Raw genomic sequence first — 14,692 nt, forward strand, 5'->3', positions numbered from 1 at the left:
TTGAGCTCTCCAGGGACCTCCTGGCACTGTCTTCTGTAGCCTGAGCTTCTGTTTTTCCTTTGATCAGGAGAGAGTAGCAAGCTGTGTTGGGGGTAGGGGATGCAGCCCTTCTATTCAGAGATTTGCCCTTCCTGGTCCTTAGAAGTGTGGCCTGTCACCTTAATGGCACAAGGGACTCTGCAGATGGGGTCCTGAGAGGCGGACCATCCTAACAATCCAGGGTCCCCCTGAGCAGGCGCAGGAGGGTGAGAGGCAGAAAGAGGCTGAAGACCGGTGCTGCCGGCTCTGCAGACAGAGGACCTGTCTGCAGGAGCCTCTAGGAGCTGGGAGGGGCCTGGCTTTTTCCCCCCGGAGCCTCGGGAGGGAGCGGCCCTGCCTGTAGACCTCTGCCCATCAGACTGAGAGGGGACTTCGAGCGATGTTAACCCACTAAGTTAGCTGCTGCTTGTCATAGCAGCCGTGTCACCTCATGGGGCAGAGAACCATGCCGACCTCGTGGGACACTCCAGGCCTGATTTTGACCTCTGCGACCTGCTTCTTGTGTACCCACACGTGGCTCGGGAGCTGCTGCAGGCCAGGGAGTGCTAGGGCACCTTTGAGACCCTCAGCGACTCCTGGTGAGTCTTACCTTGGGACCTTGCCATGAGTTACATTAGCTTCTTTTCTTTTTTATTTTGCAGTGCCGGGGATAGAACCCAGGGCCTTGGCACTGAGCTACATCCTCAGCCCTTTTTCATTGTTTATTTTGAGACGGGATCTCCCTAAGTTGTTACATTGTCTAGGCTGGGTTTGAACTTGTAATCCTCCTGCTTCTACCTCCTGAGTGCTGGGATGACAGCACTGGCTTGCAGCGTCCTCTTATCTCTGTGATGGAAGCAGCCATGTTTCCCAGTCAGCCCAGGGGGAGCTGGCTGCCTTCTGCCCGAGCCTTCTAGTGTACACACGGAGAGGCTGCATGTCATTAGTCCTCGGGGAAACGCCTGTGGGACACACAGGGAGAGGCTGTTTCACACCCACTGGGTGGCTGGAATGAGAAGGCAGTATGAGGCCAGAACTTTGTGCAGAGATGGGAGTGCGCAGTGGTGCGGGCTCTGGGGAAGGAGGGACCGGTGACTCTTGTACAGGTTAAATGCAGCTCCCATCTGAGTCACCAATTCTTGTCCTCAGTATATATGTAAGGGAAGTGAAAACACACATTTGTGAAATGATTTCTGCAAGAATGTCCACAACAGCAGGGGCCAGGGATTTAGCTCAGTGGTTTCGCTGCCTGCTGCGCAAGCACAAGGACCCAAGTTCGATCCCTGGTACCAAAAAAAAAAAATTGTATTTTTTTTCCCAAATGCTACCCTAGACATGGACCAAAACAAGGAGAGGATTAAACGTGTTTGTGGAGACACCAAGGTAGAAGCCATAGCCAGGACAGGCCGGCTCAGGAGTTAAACTTGTGTGGAAACAGGAGGAATTGTCTGGAGAAGCTGTTGGTTTCTGGATGTGGAGAGCAGCCTAACAGAGGCCCAGCAGCCCTGAGGGAGGAATGTCAGGGTGGGACAGCAAAGGCCACTCCTCCTGGTGTGTTGCAGATGGGGAACCGAGGCCACATGCATGTCATTGCTCTGTCCAAGCTGAGCCCCCAGTGGGAGACCGAGTAGAGTTCGGTCCCCCCATGATGTGTGACCACATTGAGGAGGACCTAGAAAGACAACAGCTTACACAGTAACTGTCTGTGTTCCTGGCTTCTCTCTCCTGCTTGCTTGCCTGATTGCTTTTTCAGTACTGAGGATTGAACCCAGGACCTTTGCACTGAGCTACATCTCACCTCTTTTTATTTTCAGACAGGTGCTTGCTAAGCTGACCAGCTCTAACGTGTGATTCTCTAACTCGTGATTCTCTAACTTTTGATCCTCCTGCCTCAGCCTCCCAGAGTGCTGGGATGACAGCCGTGCATCTGTGGACCCAGCTCCTTTCTTACTGTTTTGACTCCACACCTAAGCCTGGCAGTGGCCAGTGCGTGACCTGAGGTGCCATGGCCAGAGTCACACTGCCCTTGGGCTCCACATCCATGGTCCCATGTGCATCCTGCAGTGACAGGGTTGTCGTCAGCCCAGGGGCCCGCCCTTCTGGTCAGGTCCTCGATCTTCCTAAGTGGTGGCCAGGCATAGGGGACAAGAGAATTGGAAACGTTGGCTTGAGGACTAGGGGGCTCACGGACTCTCTGTCAGGGCTTCGTCCTTGGAGCTGAGGGACACCCAAGCTGAGCCCTGTTTGTGGGACGGTAACAGAGCATAGAGCTATGCTCAGCTCACATACAAGGCCGTTTTGGACACCAGGCCTCGGACTTTCGCTCTGGGGGGCTACACGGTGCTGAGCACTGTCCCTGGCTTCCACCCGCCCATGTCAGGCACCTCCCCAGCTGTGACAACCACGTTCAGCTCCCATCTCTGTGGGACTCTGAGCTTCCGTGGGCTCAGCCCTGCTGGAAGGCCCTGCTGCTGTGCGCTCAGTGGCTCCCTGGCAGGATCCTCACTCCCACATTCACAAGTGTAATTAAGTAGCCCTTCTCCCTCTGCAGCAGTGACACAGATTTGGCTCTGTAATGAAGACGCTTCAGAGCTGAAGGGCAGTTGAGGCCAGGAGGCTCCTGGCGCTGAGACCCTTGGGAGATCTGGGCCCTGCTGGCTTTAGGTCCCCTCTGTGTCTTCCCACTACCAATGTGAAGTTAGACCCAAGTCCTACAAGGGTGGTCGGGAAGTGACACAGGGGCCCCAGGCCTTTGCCTCAGAATAGCCAACCACCCCTAAGAAGCCTGAGGGTCTCAACACACTGCTGGGTGTCCCCTGGAAGCAGAATCACCTCCTGTCCCCAGTTCCTGTGTAAGGAACGTGTCTGTTCTGTTCTTTCTTTCTTTCTTTCTTTCTTTCTTTCCTTCTGAGGCAGAGTCTCACTATGTCATTCAGGCTCGCCTTGAGCTCATTATGTACCCCAGGCTGGCCTTAACTTCACAGCAATCCTCCTGCCTCAGCCTTCTGAGTGCTGGGATGACAGGTGTGCACCACCACGCCTGGGTATTTTCTTGCATCCTGTAGGAGCCTGGGGAAATGTGTCCCCAGCAGTTCTTTGCATGGCTTTCCCTGAGCCAGTATAGGTCATTGCCGTCCTTCAGTCCTGTGCTTAGCAGGGGACCTCGTAATGCCTCATTTCCTAGTCTTCGGCCAGCCCCATTCGGTAGCTAACACTCCAGCACCTTGACTTCACAGTGGCCTTACCTACGTCTTACCATGCTTCCAGGTTTCTCCATGGGTGGCCATGAACTTGGCCTTGTGCATGGGACTCACCTGCCACGGTCTTTCTGTTCGTCGCAGCTGGGCCCATGGTGAGGACTGGTTGCCGCAGGGGCAGATATATTTGGAGAGTACAAAGTGGTTTGTAACCCTGTCAGATCTCTGTGTGTCCCAACATTGCCTGCCCCAAGTGTGCAAAAATCTGGATTTTCATCTCTTGTAGTGTCAGCTGGAGGGAGAGGTGTACTGGCAGTTCTGTTTTAAGAAAGGTGGTGTGGTTTTTATCAATTTTGTTTCCTACCTGGGTTGGTTTCTGATGAGCTTCAACCTCACGGTTGATAAGCATCTTGGAAATAGCCTTGTATCAGTTAGCTAGTGCTGCATAACAAATCAGCACCAACGTAATAGGTCCTAACAACACATACTTATTGTATTGCAGTTTCTTGGGTGGGGAATCTGGACAAAGCTTAGCTGGTTCCCTTTTTGTGGTCTCCTCTGAGACTCAGACCGGAAAGGACCTCCATCCTCCATCACTCCTGCAGCCATCAGCAGATTCTAGTTTCTTCTTGGCTAATGCTGCTCTGCATTCCTTGGCTGTTGTCACATAGGGCTTGCTGACATGGAGGCTTGCTTCCCCCACCGCCAAAAAAGGGTTTGCTAGGAAGATGAGACTCACAGGCCGGGTGTGCATGCCTGTCATCCTAGCACTCCAGGAGGCTGAGGCAGGAGGAATCCAAGTTCCAGCCCAGCCAAGGCAACTTAGTGACTTAGCAAGACCCATCTCAAAATAAAAAAATAAAAAGAGCTGGGGATATAGCTTAGTGTGAAGGTCCTGTGTTTGACCCCAGTACTGGAAAAAAAAAAAATCAGGAGATTTTTACAACATAAAAGCTTCCTTGTTCTCCCAGGAATTGGAAGAGCTGATGACCTTGTGCCACATCTAGGGCCAGGACAGTCACCTCTGATTGAGCCTGGTGTTTTCTCTGTCTCCAGGGCTCCCTGACCCTTGCTGCCTTGGGGTGGAACTTAAACTGGTGAGCCCTCTGCTGCGCTTGGGGCACTGTCCCCCTGCTAGCACATGGCAGCCCTTGATGCCCAGGGAGGCGAGGTGGAGTGAGGGAGGTGAGCAGGGCTGGTGTGAAGACATATGCAGCTAGCACTGGCCAGGGCTCCAGGACAGTGACATCTGGATGATGGGGTGGCCCCAGGACCTCCTCCAGGCCTCAGTGTAGCCACCAGAAAGGTGGCAGCTCACAGGTGGAAAGTTGAAACCTCAGATGGAGACAGGTTTGTGGTGGTCACAATTGAAGGGAAGCTGGTGTGAAGTAGGAGGAGGCTGAAGCACTGCTCAGCACCCTGTGGTGCCCAGGGCACCCGTAGCAGAGAAGGATTCAGGCCTGAAGTCCACAGCGTGGGGGTGGGGAGACCATGCATGAAGGTGACCTTGAGATCAGAGAGCTTCCTGTGACCCACAGCACCAGCATTCAGTGCTGTGCCAGAGGCGATAGCGCAGCACATTTCCTGGCTGGCACTGCAGGTCAACCTTGAGAGTCAGGGGAACCCAGCCTGTGGACCAGGGTGGCCACGAGCCAAGGCTCTGCTGCAGTAGTGAGCAGAGGCCTGTGCTTGGGGCCTCGGAGACCCAGCTCCATCCTGGAGCCAGCTGGTTCCGGGGAGCAGGTGGTGGGAAAGGTCAAGGCCACCAGTCCGGTGGTGGAGTTGGGAAGCCCATGGCTGGTCACCTTGGCCAGCACCAGGAGGAATTCCTCCCATCCCTGGGAGGCTCTCTGCTTCTTCAACAAAATATTAACTGAGAGTTCACAAAGAAGAGCTCAGTGCCGCTACTCAGGAGGCTGAGGCAGGAAGATCGCAAGTTCAAGCTAATCCTGGGCAAATTAGAGACTTAGCGAGACCCTGTCTCAAAACTTAAAGGGTTGGGGGGCCAGGGATTTAGCTCAGTGGTTCCGCCACCTGCCTCACAAGCCCAACGACCCAAGTTTGATCCTCAGTACCAAAAAAAATTAAAGAGTTGGGTATGTAGCTCAATGAAGGTCCAGGTTTAATCCCCAGTACTGCAAAAAAAAACCAAAAAAAGGTGTGTGGGGGAGCCTTGAAATGGTGAAGACTTTATGCAAAGCAACAGATAGTAAAAATTTTTAGCTGTGTAGGCCAAGAGGTCTGTGTGCAGCAGCTCAGCTCTGCCATTGCCATGCAAAAGTGCCATCCATTCATACAAAGGAATGTACATGGCTGTGTGTCAATAAAACTTTATTGACAAAAACAAGTGTTTGGCCAGATCTGGCCTGGGGCCATAGGTTTTCAACCCCTGCTCTGTATATCAGTTGCCCAGTCCAGAGGCCCTGCTATTACTTTTTACTTTTTTGCTGTGCTGGGATTAGAACCCGGGGTCCTGCTCATGCTAGGCAAGTGCTCGTCACTGAGCTACGTTTCCACCCCACCTTTTTTGTGTTGGATTGAACCCCCAGCCTTTGCACAAGCTACACTCGCAGCTCCTCTTTATTCTTTTATTTTATTTTGTTTCTAAATTTTAAGCAGGATCTTGCTAAGTCACTAAGTTGCACAGACTGGGCTCCAACTTGTGATCCTCCTGCCTCAGCATCCCTGAGTGTTGGGATTATAGGTATGTGCCACCATGCTGGGCTCCCAGCCCTTTTTCAAGAAAAAGTTTTATTTTGAGACATGGCCTTACTAAGTTGCCCAGGCTAGGCTCAAACTTGCAGTCCTCCTAACTTAGTCTGTGGGGTAGCTGGGGCAACAGATGGGCAGCCCACCCCCAAATGGATTTGACATTCTTGACGATGCCCTCTTTTTTGAGGCTGCCTCCTGGACAGGTGATACTGGACTGGTTTAATCCTCTCTCTGAGCCTCAGTTTCCCCATCTGTAGAATGAGGCTGTTCTGTACCCTGTGGGAGCATTGGATGGATTAACTTGTAGGGCAGCAGTTCTCATGGGGGTGATTCTCTCCCCAAGGGACAGTGGCTGTGCGTGGGGACACGTGGTTGTCACACTGGCTGTTTCCGGCATGGAGTGGGTCCTGGGTGGCTGTCACCAGGCTGGGGAGGAGGCGGCAGCGCCCCACCGCCTGCATCCCCCCCATTCTCAGCAGGCTCACTTCCCTCGCCGATTTGCATATCCTGTTTTTAGGCTCTTTCTCCTCTAGATTTTATATAATCAGCTCATTATGCGATGCTGTCACGGGAACCTAATGTTCCTTCAATCACTTTCTAAAGCGTTTTCTCTCTTAAGTAACTAATTGCCTGTCGTGTCTCTCTCTCTAATAAACTTTTCATTTTAGGACAGTTTTAGATTTATAGAAAAAAGGAGGAACTCAGTAGAGAGAGGTTCCCACTCGCCTGCCATCCAGCATCCCTGGTGATGACCACCTCGTGCTGACGTGGGACATCTGTCACAGTCACTAGGCTGGCGTTGACACACAGGATTCGCACAAGTCCGTGCTGCCTCTGGGCTCCCTTAGCTTAGCCTCATGTCTTCTTTCAGACCCAGTCAGGACGCTTGTGGAATTTATGGTCACCTGTTCCAGAGCTGAGACAGGGTCTCAGATCTTTTCTTCCTGGCTCTCTGAATAGTTTGAAAGAGGAGGGGGCTCGAGAGACTCCATCTACTGCCATTTGTGTGACGTTTGTCTCATGCTTAGACACAAGAAATATGGGGCCATGGGTGTGAGGGGAAGACCACAGAGGCCAGGTAATGTGGCCTCCTCCTCACGTATCTCTGGTGATGTTGTTTTATTTATTTGTTTCTTTTTTTGTGGTACTAGGGATTAACCCAAGGCCTTCATGCTGAGTTCCATCTCCGGCCCTTTTTATTTTTTATTTTGAGACAGAGTCTTGCTAAGTCTCTAAGTTGCCCAGGCTGGGCTCGAACTTGCGATCTCCTGCCTCAGCCTCCCAAGTAGCTGGGAAGACAGACATGCGCCAATGCTCAAAGCTAGACAGGCCCATTCTTTTATTTATTTATTTACTTATTTTAGTACTGGGGATTGAACTCAGGACCTTGCATTTGCCAGGCAGGTGCTGTGCCACTGAGTTACATCCCCAGCCCTAGACAGGCCCATTTTTTTTTTGGTACCAGGGATCAAACTCAGGACCTTGTGCTTGCAAGGCAGGCACAAGAACCACTGAGCTAAATCCCCAGCCCAGACAGGCCCATTTTTAACCAGAACACCATCCTGCGCCTCTGCTAGGAAAGACTGTGTGTCCCTACCCTGCACTGCCTGGAGACTCTGCCACTATTTTAAATGTGAATGGAGAAAAAAATTGGTTTGTACACATTTTCTTTCTTTTCTGGTTGCGACTTGGTCTCTTCCCAAGCCCCTGCCGTCTGCATGCCCATGCCTTACACTTCCAAGGGGCGGGGGCGAAGACGGCTCCAGAGCACAGCAGGGCGATTCTGTCCCCAGGGGACACAGATATCTGGGGACATCTGTGGCTGTCACAACCAGTGGAGCACCTAGCATGGAGGGGTGGGGAGCTGGGATGCGGCTCAGCACCCGAAGCCCCCAGAACGCCCCCCAGAGCAGGCCCCGCCAGTCCCAGTGTGCACAGTGCCCAGGAGACACCCCGCATTCATTGTTGGAAAAGCCTCCCTCTGCTCCTGCAGGCGGAGCGTGTAAATTGGAGGGTGGCTCGGGAGGGCCGCAGAAGCAGCGAGCTCAGAGAACTGAGGGTGTTGGTGCTATGTCCTTTGGCCCCGTCAGCCGTGTGGCCATGACCGTGACCTCCCCCTCGCCTGCACCCCACCTGGGCGGGAGCTGTCACCAGCCTCCGCTCTCTGCCTTGGCAATCAGCGCCTCGAGGTGACATATTTAGATGGTTGCCGTGGTGATGAGTGACAGCTTCAGAGATGGGACAAAAGACAGTGCTGTGTTTCTATATCCAGCCTCCAAGGCCGCGAGGTGCTTCTGCCACGTGCCTGGAATGTCAGCGTGGGATGACACAGGGGCTGTGACAGCCCGGGCCACCCACACATCCCTGAGCAGGAGTGCAGCCCCGGCAGGTGGGATTCATGCCTGTCACGGAGTGCTGGGTCCCTGGCTGTCCCTGCCCTCGAGGTTCATGTCTTAGGGCAGCAGGCTCAGCCCAGGGTGATTCTGTCTGCAGACATTGGATGATATCTAGGGACGTATGTGGCTGTCACACGGGGGGAGCTCCTGGCATGGAGCAGGAGGAGGCCAGGGATGCCACTCAGCACCCTGCAGTGCCCGGGGACACTGCCCCATCCCAGAGAATGACTGGGCCCCACACGTGCCATCACCCCGCAGCGATACCTGCTTTACAGGGGACCAAGTGACTCGGTGGCCCTGGGCAGATTGGGAACCAGCGCAAGACAGGCAACCCTGTAACCTGTGAAACCCCGGTGCTTCCCTTCCTTGGCTTGGCCACTCTGAGTGTCCATCCTGAATTCACCAGATATGGCAGCTGTCAGAGTCGTCAGCACATCCCACCCTACCGCCATTTCATCACCATCCCTGGGACGCCTATGGTCCCCTAATCCAGCCACTTCTCAGCTTGTCCCCTTCCATGCTCTCCTTTCCAGATAGGATTTGCATCCGAGCCCAAGAGCCACACTCCCAGGGTGATCGGACTGAGTGACCCAGGGTGGGTGCTGGCGGCTTGTTCCCAGGGTTTGGGACAGGGGTGACTCTGGCCTGGGTTAATCCCTACTGGGTCCTTGAGGTGGGACATGGCAGGGTGCTGCCAGGGATGTGGGAAACCCGAGTGCCCTTGTCCAGGCTGGTGAGTGAATCCGGCTCATCAGATGTCAGTGCTAGGTCCTCTCCTTCCCTCTCTCCTCCACCCTGTCTTCTAAAGTCAGAATCCTCAGCCCTTGCCATAACTCGTGGTTTGTATCTTTCACTTGCTCTTTTAGTTTTTCACTTTTTAAAGTTGGTTATACAGGTGAACAGGTTTCCTTTGAGCAGATTCGCACATGCGCATAACATGCTTTGAGCCCTGCGCCCCTGCCCCGCCCTCCACCCTAGTTCCACAGTTGGGGGTTCAGTGTGTACACTGCGTTTTGCTCGCAACCATCCCACCATTACCCATGCTGACACCCCTCCCTCCTGCTTCCCCTCCCTCTTGTCGATCATCGGCTCCCTTCTACTTTCCCATGGTCTATAGATCCCACATTACAGGGAGAACGTGCAGAATTCTGACCCTGGATTATTTCACTCAACTCCACGGTGTCCGGACCCATCCATTTCCAGCCAAGGAATGTCGCTCATCACAAAAGCCCTGGGTCCCATCGGCAATGCCACAGCTAGAGGCCCAGCCCTCGAAGCCAGCACTGTGTCCTGCTCAGCCCTTTGCAGAAAGGCAGCTGGCCATAAGGGAGGTGGCAGCAGCCGACGCTCTGGCCAGAGGTATTTGGGAGCGCTGTACTCCCTTTGTGACTTTTCCTATACGACAAATTATTCCAAAACCAAAGATATTCCAAAAAGAACATTGCGGGCAGAATTAGAGAAATCCTTCCAAAGCCAGTCATGAATTAATGACCACCAGGAGCATTGCCTTTTGGTTCTGTGGACATCCTTTGAACAACGTCCCCAGCCATTTGTATTTTTTATTTTGAGACAGGGTCTCACTAAGTTGCCCAGGCTGGGGTTAAACTTGAGATCTTTCTGCCTCGGCCTCCCAGAGTCCTGGGATGACAATCATGCGCCACCACACCTGCCCTGCATTGTCTTTCTTTTTTATTGTGGGTGCTATTTTGTGATTTTGAAGACAGTCATTGAACAGTTACTGGGATGGACGCTGCTGTATTTGGGGGCCCCCAGGCCCCTAAAGATTCCAGCACACGAGATCTACCAATATCGTTTTTGCTATATTACTGTACTCAGGAAACTTTAGGATTTGTCCTGTGATCTGTGCCTGGAGTCCTAGGCCCTCCAGGCTCCACTGTAGGTCAGGGATAGCTTGCTCTTCCTGTCAAGGGCCCGAGTATAGACATGTGGCTTGCGGATCACCTGCTCACTGCAGAATACTGAGCCATCCCCAGATCTGGTGAAGGCAGCCAAGGTGACTTGTGATGAACAGCCTGGCTGTGTACCAATAAAACTTTATCAGGCCGGGGATTTAGCTCAGTGGTTTCACTGCCTGCTGTGCAAGTGCAAAGACCCGAGTTCAATCCCTGGTACAAAAAAAACCTTTATCAACAGAAGCAAGCAGTGGGCCAGGTTAGCCAAGCCCTTGTCCCTTGTGTAGTTCAACTTCTGCCCTATCTAGTGTTTCTAATTGGCAGGCTCAGTCCCTAACGAGGAGTTTGTGCTGGAATCAGGTCCTGATTGTGCCCTTTCTGACACGTGACCCTCAGCCACTTGCTCTCTTTCTCACTGACTCAATATTGTCATTCCCAAGAAGTGAATAATAATAATGAGTTATAATTAAATATATAATTAATTCTTGCTCAGTTTTTTTTTTTTTCCACAAAAAGTGAATAGGGCTGGGGGTGTAGCTCAGTGACACCGCACCTGCCTGGCAAGCGAGTGCAACGTCCTGAGTTCAATTCTGTGGTACTGCAACGCATACACACACACAAACACACACACACACACACACACACACAGTGAATAAAGCTGGGCATAGTGGCCTATGCTTGTCATTCCAGCACTCTGGGAGGCTGAGGCAGGAAGATCTCAAGTTTGAGCCCAGCCAGCCTGGGCAACTTGGCCACTTAGCAAGACCCAGTCTCAAAATAAATAAGAGAAAGGGCTGGGAATGTAGCTCAGTGCAAAAGCCCTAGGTTTAATCCTCAGTACCAGAAAAAAAAAAGAGAAATGAATACCATGTGTTTGGAAAATTAAATGAACAAATATATTTATAATTTTTCCTCTAAGAAATGAGTAATGGGCCAGGGATTTAGCTCAGTGGTTCCAGCACCTGCCTTGAAATCTCAAGGTCCCGAGTTCGATCCCTGGTAAAAAAAAGAGAAATGAATAGTAATATGTGTTCTGATAATTAAATGAGCACATATATATGTATATATGTATGATTCTTAGCATACAAACTGCTACCCGTGTGTTCAAGAAGTCTTATTTTTATTCTGTTGTTGGAGTGGTTTATTTAAATACAGTCAGACACTGCATAGCTGCTTCACTTGGTGGTTCCCATGTGCGATGGTCCTGAACCTTGCATGTGGTTGTGCAGCAGGCTACTTGTGTATGTTTACATAGGGATGGGTGATGTTGGCATAGTGATGAAATCACCGGAGAACCTACTTCTCAGGATGGATTCCTGTCATTAATCTGCCTTGACTGTAGTCTCCTCTTGTATTAGGTAGCTAGTGCTGCGTAACAAACCAGTACAAATTCAGAGTCTAGAAATAGCACTGTGTGGCTGGCTGTCCCCTTTCCCTTGCCTTAGTGTCCTCCACGCCGCTGGCTAAGCTGTGGGTCTAAGCAAGACAAAGTCGCAGTCATGTGGTCTGTGATACCGGTGACAGCCCATCTCCTGGCCCACCTACTTCCTGGACAGCGCCACCCACAGGTGTGACTGCCAAGAATCGATGTCATTGGCGGCCACCTTGGAGTGCTCCTGACCTTGTGATGGACAATAGTTAATTTGTGTCATTAACCTTTTCCATGTGCGGTGCTGGGATGGAACCCAGGGCCTGTGCCTGCTAGGCAGATGCTTACTGTACCCCCAGCCCTTTTTATTTTATTTTGAGACAGGGTCTTGCTGAGTTGCCAGGCTGGGCTCAAACTTGGCGATCCTCCTGCCTCAGCTTCCAGAATAGATGGAATTGTCAGCATGCGCTTCATGCCTGGCATCTCTGGTCTTTTTGGTAACAGCCATCCTTACGGGGTGAGATAATGTCTCAGTGTGATGTTGCTTTGCATTTCCTTGATGATTCCGGGTGTTGAACATTTTTATTCATACACTTATTGGCCATTCCATTGATCTTTTTGTGAAAAAATGTTTATTCTGGTCTTTTTTCATTGCTAAAGTCAGGTTATTTCTTTTCTACTTACCAAGTTGTGCTTTTCAATATCACCTTTGTCTTGGGATTCAGGAGTGGCTGTCTCAGGGTCCTCCCTGTATTGGGATTTGTGTTTGTGGTCAGTGTTTAGTCTTTGTCTCAATCCATCAACTGGGTCATCTCAGCCCCTTTCACAGCTGACAACAGAGTGGAACAGCTGAGTCCCCACAAGTCTGGGCCACACCACAGCTGACTTTGGAAACAATAAGCATGATTCTAATGCTTTGTGGTATTATCTGTTTGTTGTTGTTGTTGTTGTTGTTGTTGTTTTTTAGTTTTTCAGGCAGGGTCTCACTGTGTAACCCAGGCTGGCCTTGAATTCGAGGCAATCCTCCTTCCTCAGCCTCAAACATGCTGGGATCACAGGTGTGAGCCACTATGCCTAGCTCTTGAATTCCCCTCCTCCCCTTGAAGTTTTGAATTAATGCTGCCTTAGTTACTTCTCTCCCACTGCTGAGACAAAATACCCAACACTTAAAGGAGGAAAGGTTTATTTGGCTCACAGTTTGTAGAGGTTTCAGTCTGTAACTGGCTAGCTCCAAGGCAGGGTGGTGTGGCAGAGGGGCAGCACAGGAGAAACAGTTCATGATGGGGAAAAGGCAGCAAAGCAAGCAAAGGACAAGACAAGCCTCTTTCTGTCCCTGGATCCAGGCTACTGGGATTAGGATGGTGCCAAACCAATTAGTGGACTGATTTTTCATCACCCATCCTTAATGTCAGCATTTCACCACCAGTCAATCACACACTCTAGATTCAGCCATCTCTGAAAAAGCCCCATCTATGACTGCCTGAGGCTTTGGGGGACCATCTAGACAAAAGCCACAAGAAATGCTGACTTTTCATCTAATCAAGAAACCAAGCAGAAGAAACCAGCATTTACCAAACTTTTTGTCTCTATTCACCTTCACCCACCCACCCTACAACATTTTTAGAAGTTTCTGCCCTGATCTGCCTCCTCCTCACCAGACACAGGGGCCACCACTCCCCAATACTCTGTGGAGTGGGGAGGGGACAGTAGCCACTGTCACATCTAAGACTCCCCTGCCCTGCCCGAGACCCCAACACAGCTGTCAGTGTGGGACGATTCACATGAACTCACGGCTGAGGTGGAGGCTGGGCTCAGTGGGGCAGAGGTGTCTCCAGCCCTGGCTCCAGGGTGGATGCATCAAAGCGCCCTGCTCACCAGGGGACTTGAGCGCCAGCTGCCCTTTGTCCCTCTCTGCCTCTGCCCTGCGGAAGGGTGATCAGGACCTGGTGACCAGGTCTACGTGACTTGGACCTGAGTCCCAGGATGGAGGACACAGCTGGGGACAGAGCCAGGGAGCGGTGTGTGGCAGAGGAGTGACAGGTTTTAGGCTGTGGCAGCTCCTTGTCCCTCTGTGTCCACTGCCCGCCCCCCATGGCACTGATCTGCTCTGGGTGTCCCAACCTGGGCCATGCTGCATTGCTTTGGGGGCAAGGTCTGAAGCAACTGAGCACAAAAAGGGGGACATGGGAAAGGGGACTGGGGCTCGCAGAGCCAGCTCCGCCTGACCTTTGCAAGGACAACAAAAGCTGTCCCTTTGCCCTTGAGCCTACTAAGGTGGGGCCGAGGGGACCTTGAGCCACCAGGGGCCGGGTGTCCAAAGGAGGGGGTGGGTCAGGCAGTCCCAGGTGGCATTAGAAAGTTCTGGAAGGAGAGGACGGGGAGATCGGGGGTCAGAAATCCAGGGCACCAGGTCAGCTCCAAACAGGGCATGGAGCTGACTGGGGCTGGGGACACAGGACCCCCAGGGAGGACAGTTCTCTGGTTCTAGGGTGCATGGTGCCCGGGGGACCCTGGGTTCCTTATCTGGGATAAAATCAAGCTCACCGGCTGCTCCGGAGACAGCAGGACACATCCTGAGGGCCAGCTTCTGGGACTGACCCTCGTCCTTCCCCACTCTGCCTGGCCGTCACCCTGGGTGGCGCCCTGGGACCTGAGCAGGGAAGGTGATCTTGGGGCCCAGCTAACCCTGCATCTCCTGCCCTGTCCCCTGATTTCCCAGCTCTGTGTGGGCAGTGCAGCCCCAGGGCTGGGGACTGACGGTGCAGCCGCCTCTGTCTCCAGTGTCTTGGTGCTCAGAGTGTCAATCTCCTGAGCTTTGTCAGAATGAGGAGCCACATAGAGCAGCCTGGAAGAGCCGTCCCTTAAGCAAGGGCGACAGGGAGCTTTTTGTTCTCCTTTGTCACGATGCGGCTGAAGCTGGCACCCAAGGCCCAGCACTTCCTGTGGTGCCTCCCAGGGCCCCGATGCCTCCGCTCTTCTGCTTGCTCCATGGATGGGGAGGGTCCACGTAACTATGGTCACCTTGCTGTCTGCATGTGCATCCTGAGCCCTTGTGACCCCAGCTGCGGGACTCCCGTCTCACCTGGG

At 52.4% G+C, this 14,692-nt stretch overlaps 1 protein-coding gene across 5 annotated transcripts in view; it reads left to right on the plus strand.

Moving 5' to 3' along the window:
- The window catches only part of Gng7 (G protein subunit gamma 7), a 110,454-nt gene that overhangs the window by 11,511 nt on the left and 84,251 nt on the right, over positions 1 to 14,692 (plus strand). The window lies entirely within an intron of this gene.

The sequence above is a fragment of the Heterocephalus glaber genome, unplaced genomic scaffold (genome assembly GCF_053883595.1).
Source record: "Heterocephalus glaber isolate CG9 unplaced genomic scaffold, H.glaber_assembly_v1.0 deba00001760, whole genome shotgun sequence".
Lineage (NCBI taxonomy): Eukaryota > Metazoa > Chordata > Mammalia > Rodentia > Bathyergidae > Heterocephalus > Heterocephalus glaber.